Source organism: Diabrotica virgifera, chromosome 1 (assembly GCF_917563875.1).
Source record: "Diabrotica virgifera virgifera chromosome 1, PGI_DIABVI_V3a".
In the NCBI taxonomy this organism is placed as follows: Eukaryota; Metazoa; Arthropoda; class Insecta; order Coleoptera; family Chrysomelidae; genus Diabrotica; species Diabrotica virgifera.
In genome coordinates, this window is record NC_065443.1 from 75,929,637 (window position 1) to 75,946,115 (window position 16,479).

The window sequence follows — 16,479 nt, forward strand, 5'->3', positions numbered from 1 at the left end:
GGCCGATTTCGCAATTTTTCACTTTTTAATCGCTTATATGTCAAAAACTGTCAACTTTAGAGAAAAGTCACTAAAGACCTTTTCTGTTTGGGATGATCCAAAAAACCTAAAAAAATTTTGCTCCATGCAAATAAACTAATTTTAGGAAAGAAACAAAAAAAAAACGTTTAAAAAATTTTTGACCAACTTTTGGTCCTGACAATATGCAAATTTGTTAAAAGGGGTCCTTTTTAAGTAAGATTGTGCAAAAACTCTGAATTAGAACATTTTTCCCAGCGGATGCGCAGTGGCTTTCTGGACTATAGAGAATATTATAATAAATTGTTTATGAAGATATATTGTAACAAGAAAGAAGAAGATTTTCTGTTGGAGTGAATGCACAGAGAGTGATAAACTCCAAACAGACGTAGGAAAAAGAAGACCTACTTAATGTAGCCAAAGGAACAAAAATGGATGGTTTCTACGTTGAAGTAGCCGAAGTAACTAGAATACTACTTTGCAGTAGTACTAGTATGGAACTATGCAAATGAAAACAGTATACTTGATAGAGAAAGGGGATGAAAAAAATTATGAATAGATAAATGTAACTTGAATGGCTAGCTAAATATGCAAGAGAATGGCCACTTGACACTCAAGGAAGGATTCTGCCAATTTGCACGCCTATTTTTGACCAGACAATAAATTAAAGGAAATGATAATGATGGCTAGAAAAGAAGATATTAAGATAATGTTCAGAAGATAGATAGAGTAAATATAATAATATAATGAAAATAGAATAAATTTTTGGGCGCCAGAAGAAGGCTAACTAGGTTAACACTCTTCCAGGTATTCTACGCTGCTATAGAGTATATTAAATTTGTAGTACAAGTATATTAAATGTATAAATTTAAAGAATTAAAAAAAATTCACAATAAATGTATATATTTATTAAATATAACTACTAGATATTCACAATCTCTGAGTTAAAACAAGTGACTAGTATGTGACTCTAAAATGACAAGAAATGGTAGATACTAGTGAAAGTCATTTACAGATTTATACAATTAAATAATGTAACAATAATGTGAATGAGGTTAGAAAATTTTTACAAATGAGTACCTCTAATATAGGAAGTACAAACTACACCTAGATTAGTATGAACCCTTCACCAAATAACACTTGTACGATTGTAATACGTACACCCTAATTGAATACTACCTGATATTAGAACAATGAAAATACCTAATGTATATAATATATATTATACAACTCTCAATGAGTTGATGGGTAACAAGTCCCTAAATGAACCAACTTAGTACTGGATACAAAGATCCTTTTCTGACTAGTGGTTCTAAATACTAACAGCAAGTAAAACTAGTACCTTCCTGAGGGGATGGGTACTAGGGATTTATTCGAATTTAATATAAAAAGTTTAATAGCGAAAGTTAAATAATATTTACCAAAAAATCTAATAAAAATTGAAAATTATGAAGCAAGTTAAATGATTTTAAATTTAGGTGAATTGAACTAATATTATTTTTAAATTAAATGAGGAAACAAGTCTAAAATTAATACAAACCAAGTGAAAAGAACATGTAGGTGGAGAATATTCGAGCTCGAAACTTCTACCAGGAATTATATAAATTTGGGGAACACTACTAACTGTAAGGTATGGCTGTTATATCTAAAATGTACTTAAATTTGTGGAGAAAGAAAAACATATATGTGTAATTAAATTATGAAAGTATGAAATGTCCTGAATATTACTAGAAAAAAAAAAATATGTCTTTAACTGGTATGAACAAATGTCCCCCAAAACAAACCCCTTTTCACATGTTCCAACAACGATCCTTGGTGTCTGGTACCAAATCCGTGGAACGAAGTTATCACCGAAGTGGTGCAACTGCCCAATAGCTAATGAAACTACCCTCGGAGGGTGCAGGATGATGAATCAATACAAAAACAAATGGGAGACGGTATCCTTTGGCTTGTTCCCTGATTGATCGAACGTTGGAAGTGTCTGCTCTCGGTGTTAGAGAGGGTTTACCATCAGTAATGAGATTTCTCCAGAATGGCTAAAAACAAAAATATTCCCAGTTTATTTCTAATAAAACAGGTTTGAAAGAGCAGTAAGAAGACAAGTTAACGAGGAGGTTTTTAGAAGACTCCAAAAAACCGACCTTTCATTGACCCAAAAAACCTATCTAGCTTGACATTTTAACCATGGGTTGTGATAAGACTTTTAACAAATATGGCCTTGATTCGAATAGACAAGGAGAATTACAATTTACATGTAGAATGTCTTTTTTTTTTTTATCTTAACAAATAATATATTTGGTTTTTTTTTTTCAAAGGAAGTTGTACATGTTTTGTATAAAGAAATAGGTACTGTAAAAATATATGAACATACTAGATATGGGAAAAGAATTATGAAGTCTATGAAGTAAAATTTAATAGGTTTCAGGAAGAACTTTTCAAAACAAAGAAATTTTTTTTTTGTCAGAAAAAGTTTCAGAACTGGAAAATTTTGATGAACATAACCACATATTAAGAATATTATTAAAGATCTTTTCTGGATACATTATAGAAACTGCAATATTCTACATAAAACCAATCGATGACTTGATTTAAATTAAATCTATAATGAGAACTATAATTGCCAAAATTATGATACCATCTTAAAAACTATTATAAAAAACATACCGGCGTGAGATCCGTTTTCTTACAGTTCCATTATTCCGTCACTTTAATTCACCCAAAAAAAAAACAAATATAACTTGCAATAGCAATAATTGAACTATGCAACAGGAAATAACTTATTTAATTTACAAAGAAATTCACGCCGCCATCTGCACTCACATGACACTCCCAAGTCAATGGCCTCCCTTCACCGTTCCGACCTCGTGACAGCTGGCGACAGGCGTCAGTACCAACCTCACGAAATATCAATGTGGCCACGATACACCCAGTATGACGTCGCTAAGGGAATTTTGTGCGAACGGGTTTTTAATATTATAAAAAAAATAATTTTAACAATAATCCAATAAGGTGTTCCCATTAATAATTAATTAGATAAGTGACGGAACGTCACATTCTCCTCCTACTGGGAGAAAAAAAAAATTTAATCAAATTTTTTTTTTTTTATATCTCTAAATATTAAACTAAAGTAGTAGTAGTGTATTATTTCTCGTCGATTCGCAAGATTACAAATAACTACAAACCATGCCTCAGGAGAAAGCAGGATGGTCACTGCAGCAGATATCATGAACCGCAACAGATGACTCGAAGTGATATTAAGATATCCTCGGCATTTTGTCTAAAAGCCAAAGATAAACTAAATAATTTACTAAAGTTCATAGTGACAAATAAATGTCGAATGGGCCCTAAATCCAAAATTGAACTATCCAGGGACATCAGCTTTATAAAGTGTATATCCAAGGACGAACAACCAGGCAAAGGTGTGAGCCTATTCGTACAATAACGCAAGTAAATATACTAAAGTAAGACCAAAGAAATCAATAACTAAAATAAGTGAAGAATCGAACACTTAATCCAAAACTGAACTAACAATGGACACCAGATTCGTACTAGCATATCCAGAGAAGGACAATCAGGAAGATTTATGGAACGATTCTCACCAATATCAAATAATACAAATAATAAACATACCAAAGGTATCCAAACTCATTAACCAAAATAAATGTGGAACCGGACACTCAAAGACATCCAAAGTCGGACTATCAGTGGACACCAGATTCATAAAAGCATATCCAAAGAAGAACGACCAGGAAGATTTATTGACCAATTCACACCAATACTAAATCATAGAAATAAATTAGGTCTACGTACACCCACATCCGGTAACACGAACCTATCCAACCGAATAAACAAAATAAGTGAAGAATCGGACACTTAATCCAAAATCGGACTATCAATGGACACCAGATTTATAAGAGCATATCCAAAGAAGAACGATCAGAAAGATTTTTGGACCAATTCTCACTAATACTAAATGAACTAAAATTGGTTCATGCTGGTATTCACACTAATTATAGCATCTTGCTACAACAGGGGTATTAGAATAACCAAACATAGGTAAAGAACCAATTGTAATAATAAAATCTAAATAGAGAACTTACAAGTTCTATGACACCATGATACATGATAGAAAGAAAAAAAAATATGTTGAGAACGTGCAACCAATTTTAAATAAAACTGTAGATTCATGGGTTCTCGCATACATAGAATTATCCAGGAAATATTCCTGAATCTAAACAACAACTGATGCCTAAGGAAAGAAGTGGGAAAATACTAAAAAAAATTAATCATTTGTCTAAACACCCCAAACACCAAATTAACGAACTACTATGTATAGGGATAGTCAACAACAAAACATACTATGAAGTACGAGACATAATATAAACTAAATACTTCCCTATCAAATGGTAAACATGTAACTGGAATAATTAGACTAATTACACAAGGATGTGATGACGAATAGACGTCTGCGTACTCTGCCATGAAGACATAGGTTACGAAATCGGATAGCAGTGATCAGTTGCTGAATTTCGAACCCACGTATTCACTATCTAGAATTAACAGAGTATTGGCAGACTAGTTCAGAAGAAGAAATCCATACACACATCAAAATTCCAAACTAATTCCAGAATCATATTGTCTAGGGCATAAAGATATAAATTATTACAAAGTATTCAAGAGATCCGTGACAAATATCAATACAGTAACCAATATCAAATTAAGACCCACAACATCTTTCCTATATGGCAAATCCAATAAGAAGATAATAAAGGATATATTTAAAAGATAGTATGTAATCAAATATCAAAAATAAAACACACAACCTGAGATAAGTAGTGTATAATATCGTTAGTTCCATAGTTCCATAATAAATATCAATATTAAACCAACTTACTTGTATGAGCCTACATATTCAAATATAAATCTATAATAATCAACACCCTTCTATAATAAGGTGTGAGGTGTACACACTAAAAATACAAGTGAAGTTCTTATTAAATAGATAATCCTACCGACAGGATTAGTTGCTAAATGTTGACTCATGGTAATTAAAGGGCACCATTAATAATACAAAAAAAAAATGATAAGCTCATACATAAGAGTATTACATAAATTATTAACCTAATGATTCCTAAATTGGAAGTCAGCTAACAACAATGCCAAAAGATAAAATTGCTATGTACCTGCCCTATATGGTGAATACAACATTAGACTATAATATCAAATAATAATAAGGATTGAGCTAAAGACAAATAGAGGAAGAGGTTAGCTCTAACAACCCTATAAAGTTAATCTTCTTCCGAAGATGACGAATCAACCTCATCCCTGGTGTTATCAGGCAGTAAATCCTTTATGTGAAATTGTCCAATTCGTTTGTTAGTCGAATTGTCCTTCAATTCATACACTAAAGGGGATATTACCTTCACAACCGTACAGGGAATATATTTCTGGCAAAATTTTGCCGAAATAGCATCACCCTTATTAGACTTTACAAAGTTTCGCTTCAACACTCTATCTCCAACGAAGAATCGCAGATCTCTTTTCCTCAAATTATACTGCTGCTGGTTCCTTAAATAGGAAGTTTTTAACTTCTTCCTAATGTCAGAAAAAATTTGAGGTAGAGTCTGGAGATCATCTAAGCGATGAAGGTTATCGGATATCTGAGGGAGATTTGTGGAAGTGTCTGAAATTGCACCAAAATAGTCACCAGATAAAGCAACATTTCTACCAAAATTGAGATATGCCGGAGAACATTGGGTCACCTCATGGACAGATGTCCTTATGGCTTGAGCTATGGAATGGATATATTGATCCCAAGCTCTGTGATCTGGGAATGTATAGGACCTAAGGGCTGTGACGATACTGCGATTCACTCTCTCAGTATGATTGGCTTGAGGATGGTAGGCAGCATTATAAAAGGTCTTCTGAACCTTATATTTAGCTAAAAGATCTTTAAAGGCCTTTGATACAAACTGAGGACCGTTGTCACATGACACAATTTGGGGAACACCATACACCAAAAAGACTTGTTCCTCCAAATATTTCAAAATTGCTGGAGTTGTGGCCTGACGAAGAGGACAAACTAAAGGAAATTTGGTGAAATAATCCACAACTACCAAGCAATAGGTATTACCCTTGTAGCTCCGAGGATACGGTCCAATGAGATCCATTGAGATCATCTGCCAAGGAAAATTAATGTTCCTGAAGGACCCCATAAGTCCAGCTTGTGGTAAATTACTTGGTTTACAAGTAGCACAAACCATGCATTTAGAAATGTACTTTTTAATAGACTTCCGCATGCCAGGCCAATAATATAATTCAGCAATACGGTGATAAGTCTTATAAAACCCAAAATGACCAGCTGTAACTTCATCATGAAACATATGCAGAATATTTTCCCTATTTGGTGTAGGTACAACTATTTTCCACTCCGACATATTGGATAAGGACTCTATAGGACTTAAGATGTGTTTGTACAGTATATTGTTCTCTACCTTAAAATCAGGATAATTTTGTGGGTCTTGAGTGACCCTATCAATCATATTGTGATACCACTCATCAGGAGTTAATGTGGACAAATCTAAAACATTAAGATCATGGACACGGGAAAGAGCATCAGCAACCACTACACCGTTGGCCTTTCGATGAACAATTTTATATGAATAGGCAGCCAGTTTGCATATCCATCGGGAAAGTCTCTGAGATGGGTTTTTCATACTATGAAGCCATACCAAGGAACTATGGTCCGTAATTATAGTGAAATTACGACCCTCTAAATAATAACGGAATGCTTCTAACCCATGTATGATAGCTAAGAGTTCTTTCTCCGTGGTGGAATAGTTTTTCTGGGCCTTATTTAATTTCTTACTCGTGTAGGCTATGGGATGTTCAGAGCCATCTTTCAACTGAAACAACACGCCACCAGAAGCAGTATTAGAGCAATCAGTCATCAAATAAAAATGCTCGTTAAAATTAGGTGACATCATAACCGGTGCGCTAGTTAAAGCCTCTTTAACGTGCCTAAAAGCTTCATCGGCCTCAGGAGTCCAAGTAATGGTCTGCCCTTTTTTCCTGTTCTTCAGAAGATCAGTAAGGGGTGACAACAAGGTAGAGTACGAAGGTACAAACCGGCGATAATATCCACACATTCCCAATATCCTACGGACTTGGGTGGTGGTCTTAGGTATAGGGAAATTCTTAATAGCAACTATTTTCTCAGGATCAGTCCTTAGACCCTGATTATCAACAACATAACCCAAAAACTTAAGACTAGGGCGACAAAACTGACACTTATCCAAATTAATCGTTAAATTAGCTTCCTTAAGACGTAAAAACAACTTATCTAAAATTTCCATATGAAGGGCAAAATCAGGGGTGACAACCAAAATATCGTCCAAATAATAGAAAACATAGGGCTCTAACTGTGGACCAATGACTAAATCCATCAGACGACACATTGTCTGGGGAGCAGAAACAAGACCGAAAGGCATGGTGACAAACTGGAACAGTCCTTTACCACTGACAGCAAAAGCAGTATACTTCTTGCTCTCTTCACTCAGTGGGATCTGTAAGAAGGCCTTAGACAAATCAATCGAAGAGATATATTTGGCATTCTGAAGTTTGCTCAAAATCACGTCGATTCGGGGAATTGGATAAGCATCCCTGTTAGTGGTGATACTGTTTAGTTTTCGACCATCAAAGCAGATCCTGAAGGATCCATCCTTCTTCTTTGTTAACCAGAGTGGGGAACAATAGGACGACGTTGAATGTTCTATGATATTTAAAGCAAGCATCGAATCTACTTCTTTTTCTAAATCTGCCTGCCAGGCTTGAGGTATGGGATACTGATATAATCTGAAGGGAGTAGGATTTCCCACCTCAATAGTGTGAGATATTAATGAAGTACGACCTAGTTTGTCATTTGAAGAAATAGTAGTAAACTGAGAGATCATATTCTCCAATTGCCTTTGTTCAGCACTAGATAAACTGGAAAAATCATGAATAGCACTAAGAGTAGACAGATTGAATTCAGATATGGAAAAAGAAAAATCAGAACAACTTAAGGTGCTATTAAATGCATTGAAGAAGTCCATACCTAAAATTATAGAATTCTGTACAGAAGGAATAACATAAAATGTAATTTGCCTACATAAGTTTGCCACTGTGATTTCAATTTGGAGTTTGCCTGTAATAGACTGAACTGTACCATCTGCTGTAGATACTTGCAAGGATGAAATGGGCATAATGGGAATATTAGCAATTTTCAATAAATTTAATGAATGTGCCCCTATCAAAGAAATATTAGAGCCACTATCTAATAAAGCTAAACACGGTTGTCCTAAAATTTGTATAGGTAGATACGGCCTATTATCATTTTGTTTCCTAACCAATAGAGAATTAATATCTAAGTCTAAAGTATTTGGTTGGCTACAACCGTTATATGGAACTACTTCACTATCAAAATTATTATTATGCTTAACACTACTAATTAAAGAAGAATTTGTGGATTTGTAATCATGTGAACCCTGCGAATTCAACGTATCCTGACAAAAAGTTAATTTCTGGACTGATTTTGATTTGTGGTGTGTGCTTGTTTCTTGAACGGTACTCTCTTCCCTTTCCGACTGGAAGATGGGTTTGAGTTGCTGGGTGTGCTTGGGCCGACGGTCTCGTTGTCTGATGGAGTTTGATTCCCTGATTGGGAGGTGGACGGAGAAACGCTCAGGGGACGGAACTCCGACATTTCGTTTCCCGAACACTTAGAACAGTTCCTTTTAAGGGTGTTCTCTAGGCCACAACCATGGCAGAAAATACGGGTTTGAGGAATCCTACAATTGTAAAACGGGTGGCCAACCTGACCACAATTCCAGCAGACAACAGAACTAACAACAGAAACATTATGTTCATGACCCTTATTTTGCCAAGAACGTTGCCTAAAGGAAGTTGGCTGAGAAGAAGAATTAGAAGAGGATCTAGATGTGGATGGAGGTTGAGAAGACCAGGATAACGTTTCCTCCAAACGTTTGCACTTTACAGTGAGGTCATCAATGTTCTGAATGTCCATCAGAGCTAATTGTTGATGGTAAAAGGGTAATAGACACTTAAGGATAATTTTAATTTTAGATAAATCTGACAAAGGAGTGTCTAGACGACTACACATACCTAATATAGTATTAATAAACATAGTAACAGATTCCCCAGGTTTCTGCTTATGATTTTTAATTTGATCTAGTAAATCGTCCTGGAATGAGTAAGGAAGAAAATCTGACTTCAACCTTTTAATCAGATCCAACCAACAAGAAAAACTACCCCTATTATTCATAAACCATGTAAAAGCTGGACCGGTGAACAGTTCAGCAGAAGCAGCAAACAAATCCTCTTCAGAGACACCTCTAGACACACGAAGACATTCAACCCTTTCTAAAAACGACATTACATCAGTGTGCTGTTTTTCACCAGAAAATGAAATACCCCATTTGTGTACTTGCACAGGTTTGGGGTAGGTGAAGCTAGATACGTTGACGGGAGCATTAGGAGTAGAGGTAGCTACGGGGTTAACTCTAGAATCAAGTTCACCCTCTAGGGTTAATATTCTAAGAGAAACAGACTTCTTAAAAGGTTCCTGTTCTTCAGTAGCACAGTGTAACAAGTGTACACGGCCAGAAATATGGGCTAAACGAGATGTTAATCGCGCGTATTCTGCATCATTTACAGTTCCCCGAAACTTCTCGATTTTTTTAGACAAGCTGTCTAATGTTTCAGAGATTCCTTTCTGTTGTTCCTCAAAAGGAATATGTGCAGCTGAAATTTGGAGAAAACTCCTATTGCCTGCTTCTTGTTTTAAAGCACCCCGCAGAAGATTGCGTTTTCTATCGACTGTTGCCAACTCCTCTGGTACTACGTCCCTAATATTCAACTCATAGTCCAATTCGTCCACCAGAAGATGTTCCACTTTAAAAGCACACATGATGATAACAAAATTATTGACAAACAGTCCAAAGATCAGAAGTATGAAATATAACTAAGTTTGCACGCAGAATATATAAGTACTGAGAAAAGATTAGCAACACACCAACAAAATCAAAACGGCCAGCAAATATATATTATCAGGTATATAAGCGAATAAATAAATAAGATCAAGTAAATAAATAAATGATCCAGTAAATAAAGTATACTTAAGAAAATCTAGTACCTAAATACTGGAAATAAATTTTTAGTTATATGTAACTTACTACCACTCTAGAAAAAAAATATATATGATCAACGCTTAAGTGTACCTCCAAATATACCACTATTGGATGGAGGAATAAAATATATGTTGTATGTAATATAAGTAATAGCAATATTAAATATAAGTTCCCAATAAAATACAAAATCTAATCTAGAATGTGAGTTGCACAATCATAAACTATAATGAGGTCTCAAAATATGGAAAAAAAATAAATAAATACAGCGTATAAGAATACCTGATAAATATCAGAAAATATTAACGATAAAATAAATAAGTAATAAAATGAGTATAGATATACCAACGGAAATAACAAAGAAACTTCAGATAAAAGAAAAGAAATGACCTAAATGAACTGTCTTAGACCAAAAATAAGGCACCACGTTGGGAAGCCGATGTAACAAGAAAGAAGAAGATTTTCTGTTGGAGTGAATGCACAGAGAGTGATAAACTCCAAACAGACGTAGGAAAAAGAAGACCTACTTAATGTAGCCAAAGGAACAAAAATGGATGGTTTCTACGTTGAAGTAGCCGAAGTAACTAGAATACTACTTTGCAGTAGTACTAGTATGGAACTATGCAAATGAAAACAGTATACTTGATAGAGAAAGGGGATGAAAAAAATTATGAATAGATAAATGTAACTTGAATGGCTAGCTAAATATGCAAGAGAATGGCCACTTGACACTCAAGGAAGGATTCTGCCAATTTGCACGCCTATTTTTGACCAGACAATAAATTAAAGGAAATGATAATGATGGCTAGAAAAGAAGATATTAAGATAATGTTCAGAAGATAGATAGAGTAAATATAATAATATAATGAAAATAGAATAAATTTTTGGGCGCCAGAAGAAGGCTAACTAGGTTAACACTCTTCCAGGTATTCTACGCTGCTATAGAGTATATTAAATTTGTAGTACAAGTATATTAAATGTATAAATTTAAAGAATTAAAAAAAATTCACAATAAATGTATATATTTATTAAATATAACTACTAGATATTCACAATCTCTGAGTTAAAACAAGTGACTAGTATGTGACTCTAAAATGACAAGAAATGGTAGATACTAGTGAAAGTCATTTACAGATTTATACAATTAAATAATGTAACAATAATGTGAATGAGGTTAGAAAATTTTTACAAATGAGTACCTCTAATATAGGAAGTACAAACTACACCTAGATTAGTATGAACCCTTCACCAAATAACACTTGTACGATTGTAATACGTACACCCTAATTGAATACTACCTGATATTAGAACAATGAAAATACCTAATGTATATAATATATATTATACAACTCTCAATGAGTTGATGGGTAACAAGTCCCTAAATGAACCAACTTAGTACTGGATACAAAGATCCTTTTCTGACTAGTGGTTCTAAATACTAACAGCAAGTAAAACTAGTACCTTCCTGAGGGGATGGGTACTAGGGATTTATTCGAATTTAATATAAAAAGTTTAATAGCGAAAGTTAAATAATATTTACCAAAAAATCTAATAAAAATTGAAAATTATGAAGCAAGTTAAATGATTTTAAATTTAGGTGAATTGAACTAATATTATTTTTAAATTAAATGAGGAAACAAGTCTAAAATTAATACAAACCAAGTGAAAAGAACATGTAGGTGGAGAATATTCGAGCTCGAAACTTCTACCAGGAATTATATAAATTTGGGGAACACTACTAACTGTAAGGTATGGCTGTTATATCTAAAATGTACTTAAATTTGTGGAGAAAGAAAAACATATATGTGTAATTAAATTATGAAAGTATGAAATGTCCTGAATATTACTAGAAAAAAAAAATATGTCTTTAACTGGTATGAACAAATGTCCCCCAAAACAAACCCCTTTTCACATGTTCCAACAACGATCCTTGGTGTCTGGTACCAAATCCGTGGAACGAAGTTATCACCGAAGTGGTGCAACTGCCCAATAGCTAATGAAACTACCCTCGGAGGGTGCAGGATGATGAATCAATACAAAAACAAATGGGAGACGGTATCCTTTGGCTTGTTCCCTGATTGATCGAACGTTGGAAGTGTCTGCTCTCGGTGTTAGAGAGGGTTTACCATCAGTAATGAGATTTCTCCAGAATGGCTAAAAACAAAAATATTCCCAGTTTATTTCTAATAAAACAGGTTTGAAAGAGCAGTAAGAAGACAAGTTAACGAGGAGGTTTTTAGAAGACTCCAAAAAACCGACCTTTCATTGACCCAAAAAACCTATCTAGCTTGACATTTTAACCATGGGTTGTGATAAGACTTTTAACAAATATGGCCTTGATTCGAATAGACAAGGAGAATTACAATTTACATGTAGAATGTCTTTTTTTTTTTATCTTAACAAATAATATATTTGGTTTTTTTTTTTCAAAGGAAGTTGTACATGTTTTGTATAAAGAAATAGGTACTGTAAAAATATATGAACATACTAGATATGGGAAAAGAATTATGAAGTCTATGAAGTAAAATTTAATAGGTTTCAGGAAGAACTTTTCAAAACAAAGAAATTTTTTTTTTGTCAGAAAAAGTTTCAGAACTGGAAAATTTTGATGAACATAACCACATATTAAGAATATTATTAAAGATCTTTTCTGGATACATTATAGAAACTGCAATATTCTACATAAAACCAATCGATGACTTGATTTAAATTAAATCTATAATGAGAACTATAATTGCCAAAATTATGATACCATCTTAAAAACTATTATAAAAAACATACCGGCGTGAGATCCGTTTTCTTACAGTTCCATTATTCCGTCACTTTAATTCACCCAAAAAAAAAACAAATATAACTTGCAATAGCAATAATTGAACTATGCAACAGGAAATAACTTATTTAATTTACAAAGAAATTCACGCCGCCATCTGCACTCACATGACACTCCCAAGTCAATGGCCTCCCTTCACCGTTCCGACCTCGTGACAGCTGGCGACAGGCGTCAGTACCAACCTCACGAAATATCAATGTGGCCACGATACACCCAGTATGACGTCGCTAAGGGAATTTTGTGCGAACGGGTTTTTAATATTATAAAAAAAATAATTTTAACAATAATCCAATAAGGTGTTCCCATTAATAATTAATTAGATAAGTGACGGAACGTCACAATATGATGTATTTTATATGGTGAGACCTGTTTTATAAACACACGTTTATAATTTACGGTCGATTTAAGCTAATTACCGCTAAATTAAAGCCTTTTAATAGCTAAGTTTTAATAGTGCAGTGACATAAAACGCCAAGAAAAGCACTGTGAGTAAAATTTTCAATATTAACTGCATCCAGATGACTTTTGTTAGGCTGATTGAGGTTAAATCTTCAGATCCAATGGTTGAAAATTAATTAGCTAGCAAAAGGTCGCCTGGCGATTAGTGAATTTTTAACAAAAAGGCAGGGTCGCCCTGAGAAAAATATTTTGGAATATAATTATATTTAACAAAATAACTTAGCATATTTGAATATTTTAAATATAATGTCACAACCAACATTTACAAATCAATCTTCATCCATCAACTCTCACCCAGATAATACTGATAGATCCAATTTAATTAATATGAGTACCTCCAACGCACCTTACGCAAGCACTGTCTCACAAAATATCTACAAGTATCCTAACAAGGAGCAGGCAATTATCTTCGGCTCCATTCACGGAGCAAAACTTCAAGATTATCTTCTACAATTGGGTCTTTTGGTAAAACCAAAAAACATCATTTTCTGTAGCAGAATTTCACAAAACAGAATATGTGTTTATCTAACCAATAAATCACTGGTTGATGAGTTTTCAACTAACCACGGTCAAATTGTTGTAAATAATGAAATCATCAAAGCAAGACATCTGATTTCACCAGCGGACAGACTAGTATTATCGAATGTAAGCCCAACTATCCCACATGAATCTCTTGTAACCTTACTGGAAAATATTGGATTAAAATTAGTTTCTCCAATAAACTTTCTTAGAATAGGTGCATCAAATCCAGAAAACCAACACATACTCAGCTTTAGAAGACAGGTGTATATCGCTTCTTCCCCAGGAATCAGTAAAGAAATCAAAGTAAAGGAACAGGAATCAGTAAAGAAATCAACTAAGATTTTTTTTTCATATGGGAGCGGCCTTGTAATATGTACTATTAGGACCAGAAAGTTTTCTGTAATAGACATTACAATGGCTTCACAGATGAGACTATTAGATGCTTTATTTTTTTGCGTTATCTTATGGTGTAGAAGCATAGACTGTAAGGATATGTATTACAGAAAAACTGGAAACATTCTGATTATGGGGCTACAGAAGAATGTTAAGAAGTTGAGTGGTTCGTACGTTAGTTATAGTTCAATACCTTTTTACAATTATTTTTAAATTTTATCGTTTGATGACTTCCTAATAATTAACACGAAACCGTAGATTTTCTTATTTTCTTACTTCCTAATAATTATTAGAAAGTAGTATTTATAAAAAAATATACAAAAATTAATTTCTACAGAAAGAAGTAATAAATAATAACATGAAAAGTAATTTACCTTGCTCCTATTTCTAATAGGTACATACTCCTCCTTCGACGCTTTTCTTCTTTTGTCTTTCAGAATCATTCTAGCAGCTGCGAACGCCATTTTGTTAACGTTGATGGTCTTTGTGAATTGCCTTAATCTTCTTTATCACAGATTCAGATTAACATAAATTCACAGATAGTTTTTAATATGTTTTACACTTTTTATTGCGGTTTTAATTGCTTATCGTTTCGATTTTTCGCCCCGTGAAAATATTGACGATTTACTTCGGGAAAAATTACATATTCCTAGATAAAAAAAAACACTTTAATTAATGTACCACATAGTGTTGTTGAATTGTGTGTCATGATTTTTATAATATTGACTTAAATGTACACGCACAGTTTAGATACAGAAAAAAAATTCAATAATTGATGGTTTCGACCGTTACTTGATGGAAGTTCATTTTATCCAACAATAAAATACTGAAAACTTGTGTTTTCGATATTTCCACAAAATTTATTATAAAACTATGTGACTGGTTTCAGCAGAGTGCCTTTCTCAAGTGATTTATTTTAGTATGTGTCTGCATTTTTATGTCTTTCACTGAATAGGTTGAGGAGTGGGGAGCTGTTTGTCTCAAGTTGGTCATTCAGAATTATATCTGAATTTTTCAATTTATTAATTTCCATAGATTCTAATAAAGGTAACTTAAGACCTTTATGTTGATTTTGAAGAATTTGAAACTGTTCATTAAAATAATGACTATGATCTAGAAGGTGAAGTACGTATGTAGAATATGTTTTTCTATTTTGAAAGCTCTTTTGTGTTCTGCTCTCCGTTTGTCAAAGATTCTGTCAGTTAGACCGATGTAAGTTTTTGGACAGTCACCACATGTCAGTTTGTTGTAAAATACTTACAACATTTTTAATTATCCAACAAAATAAGACTAATTTCATTTGACGTAAAAAATCTTTTTCCTAGCATTCCTCCTATAGAAACTATTTTTCTAGTTAAAAATCTTTTAGACCATAATATTACAAATCCGATCATTACATCTGAAATTTTACACCTTCTTGAAATTTGCATAAATCAAGACTACTGTGAATTTAATAACCAAATAACAGTGCAGGACTTATTATGGGCAATCCTCCAAGCACATTGCTATCAGATATTTTTACGAACCACCTTGAAACAACAATTATTTCAAAACATCCCGTATTTAAACAGTTCTTATATTGGTGGAGATACGTGGATGATATACAGTGATGAGCGCGCTAATAACCGGAAAAATAACGCAAAAGATGGAAAACATAATACATTGCGAAACAAAAAGAGATGAAATTAGTGGAGGTGGAAATTACCGTTATACACGTAAAAATTAATAGTACATTGCCTAGTTTTCCACCTTTAGACGTATCAGAGGAGTATGACAACTGTCACTGTGACAGTAGAATTTTATAAAATACTCCTGTCACAGACGTCTAAAAGTGGGAAACTATGTAATGTAATGTTAATTATTACGTTTATAACGATAATTTCCACCTCCACTAGTTTCATCTCTTTTTGTTTCGCAATGTATTATGTTCTCCATCTTTTGCGTTATTTTGCCGGTTATTAGCACGCTCATCACTGTATACAGTTATGAGCGCGCTAATAACCGGCAGAATAACGCATGGAAAATATAATACATTGCGAAGTAAAGAGAGATGAAACTAGTAAAAGTGGAAAT

The 16,479-nt window shown here is 33.5% G+C and overlaps 1 long non-coding RNA gene across 1 annotated transcript; it reads right to left on the reverse strand.

Moving 5' to 3' along the window:
* Window positions 1–904: 904 nt before the first annotated feature.
* LOC126878815 (uncharacterized) lies at window positions 905–11,586 on the reverse strand. The gene is made up of 2 exons (XR_007695801.1): window positions 11,445–11,586; window positions 905–1,142 (listed from the first exon to the last, which is right to left on the reverse strand). It is a non-coding gene; the product is annotated as an uncharacterized LOC126878815 (long non-coding RNA).
* Window positions 11,587–16,479: the final 4,893 nt, after the last annotated feature.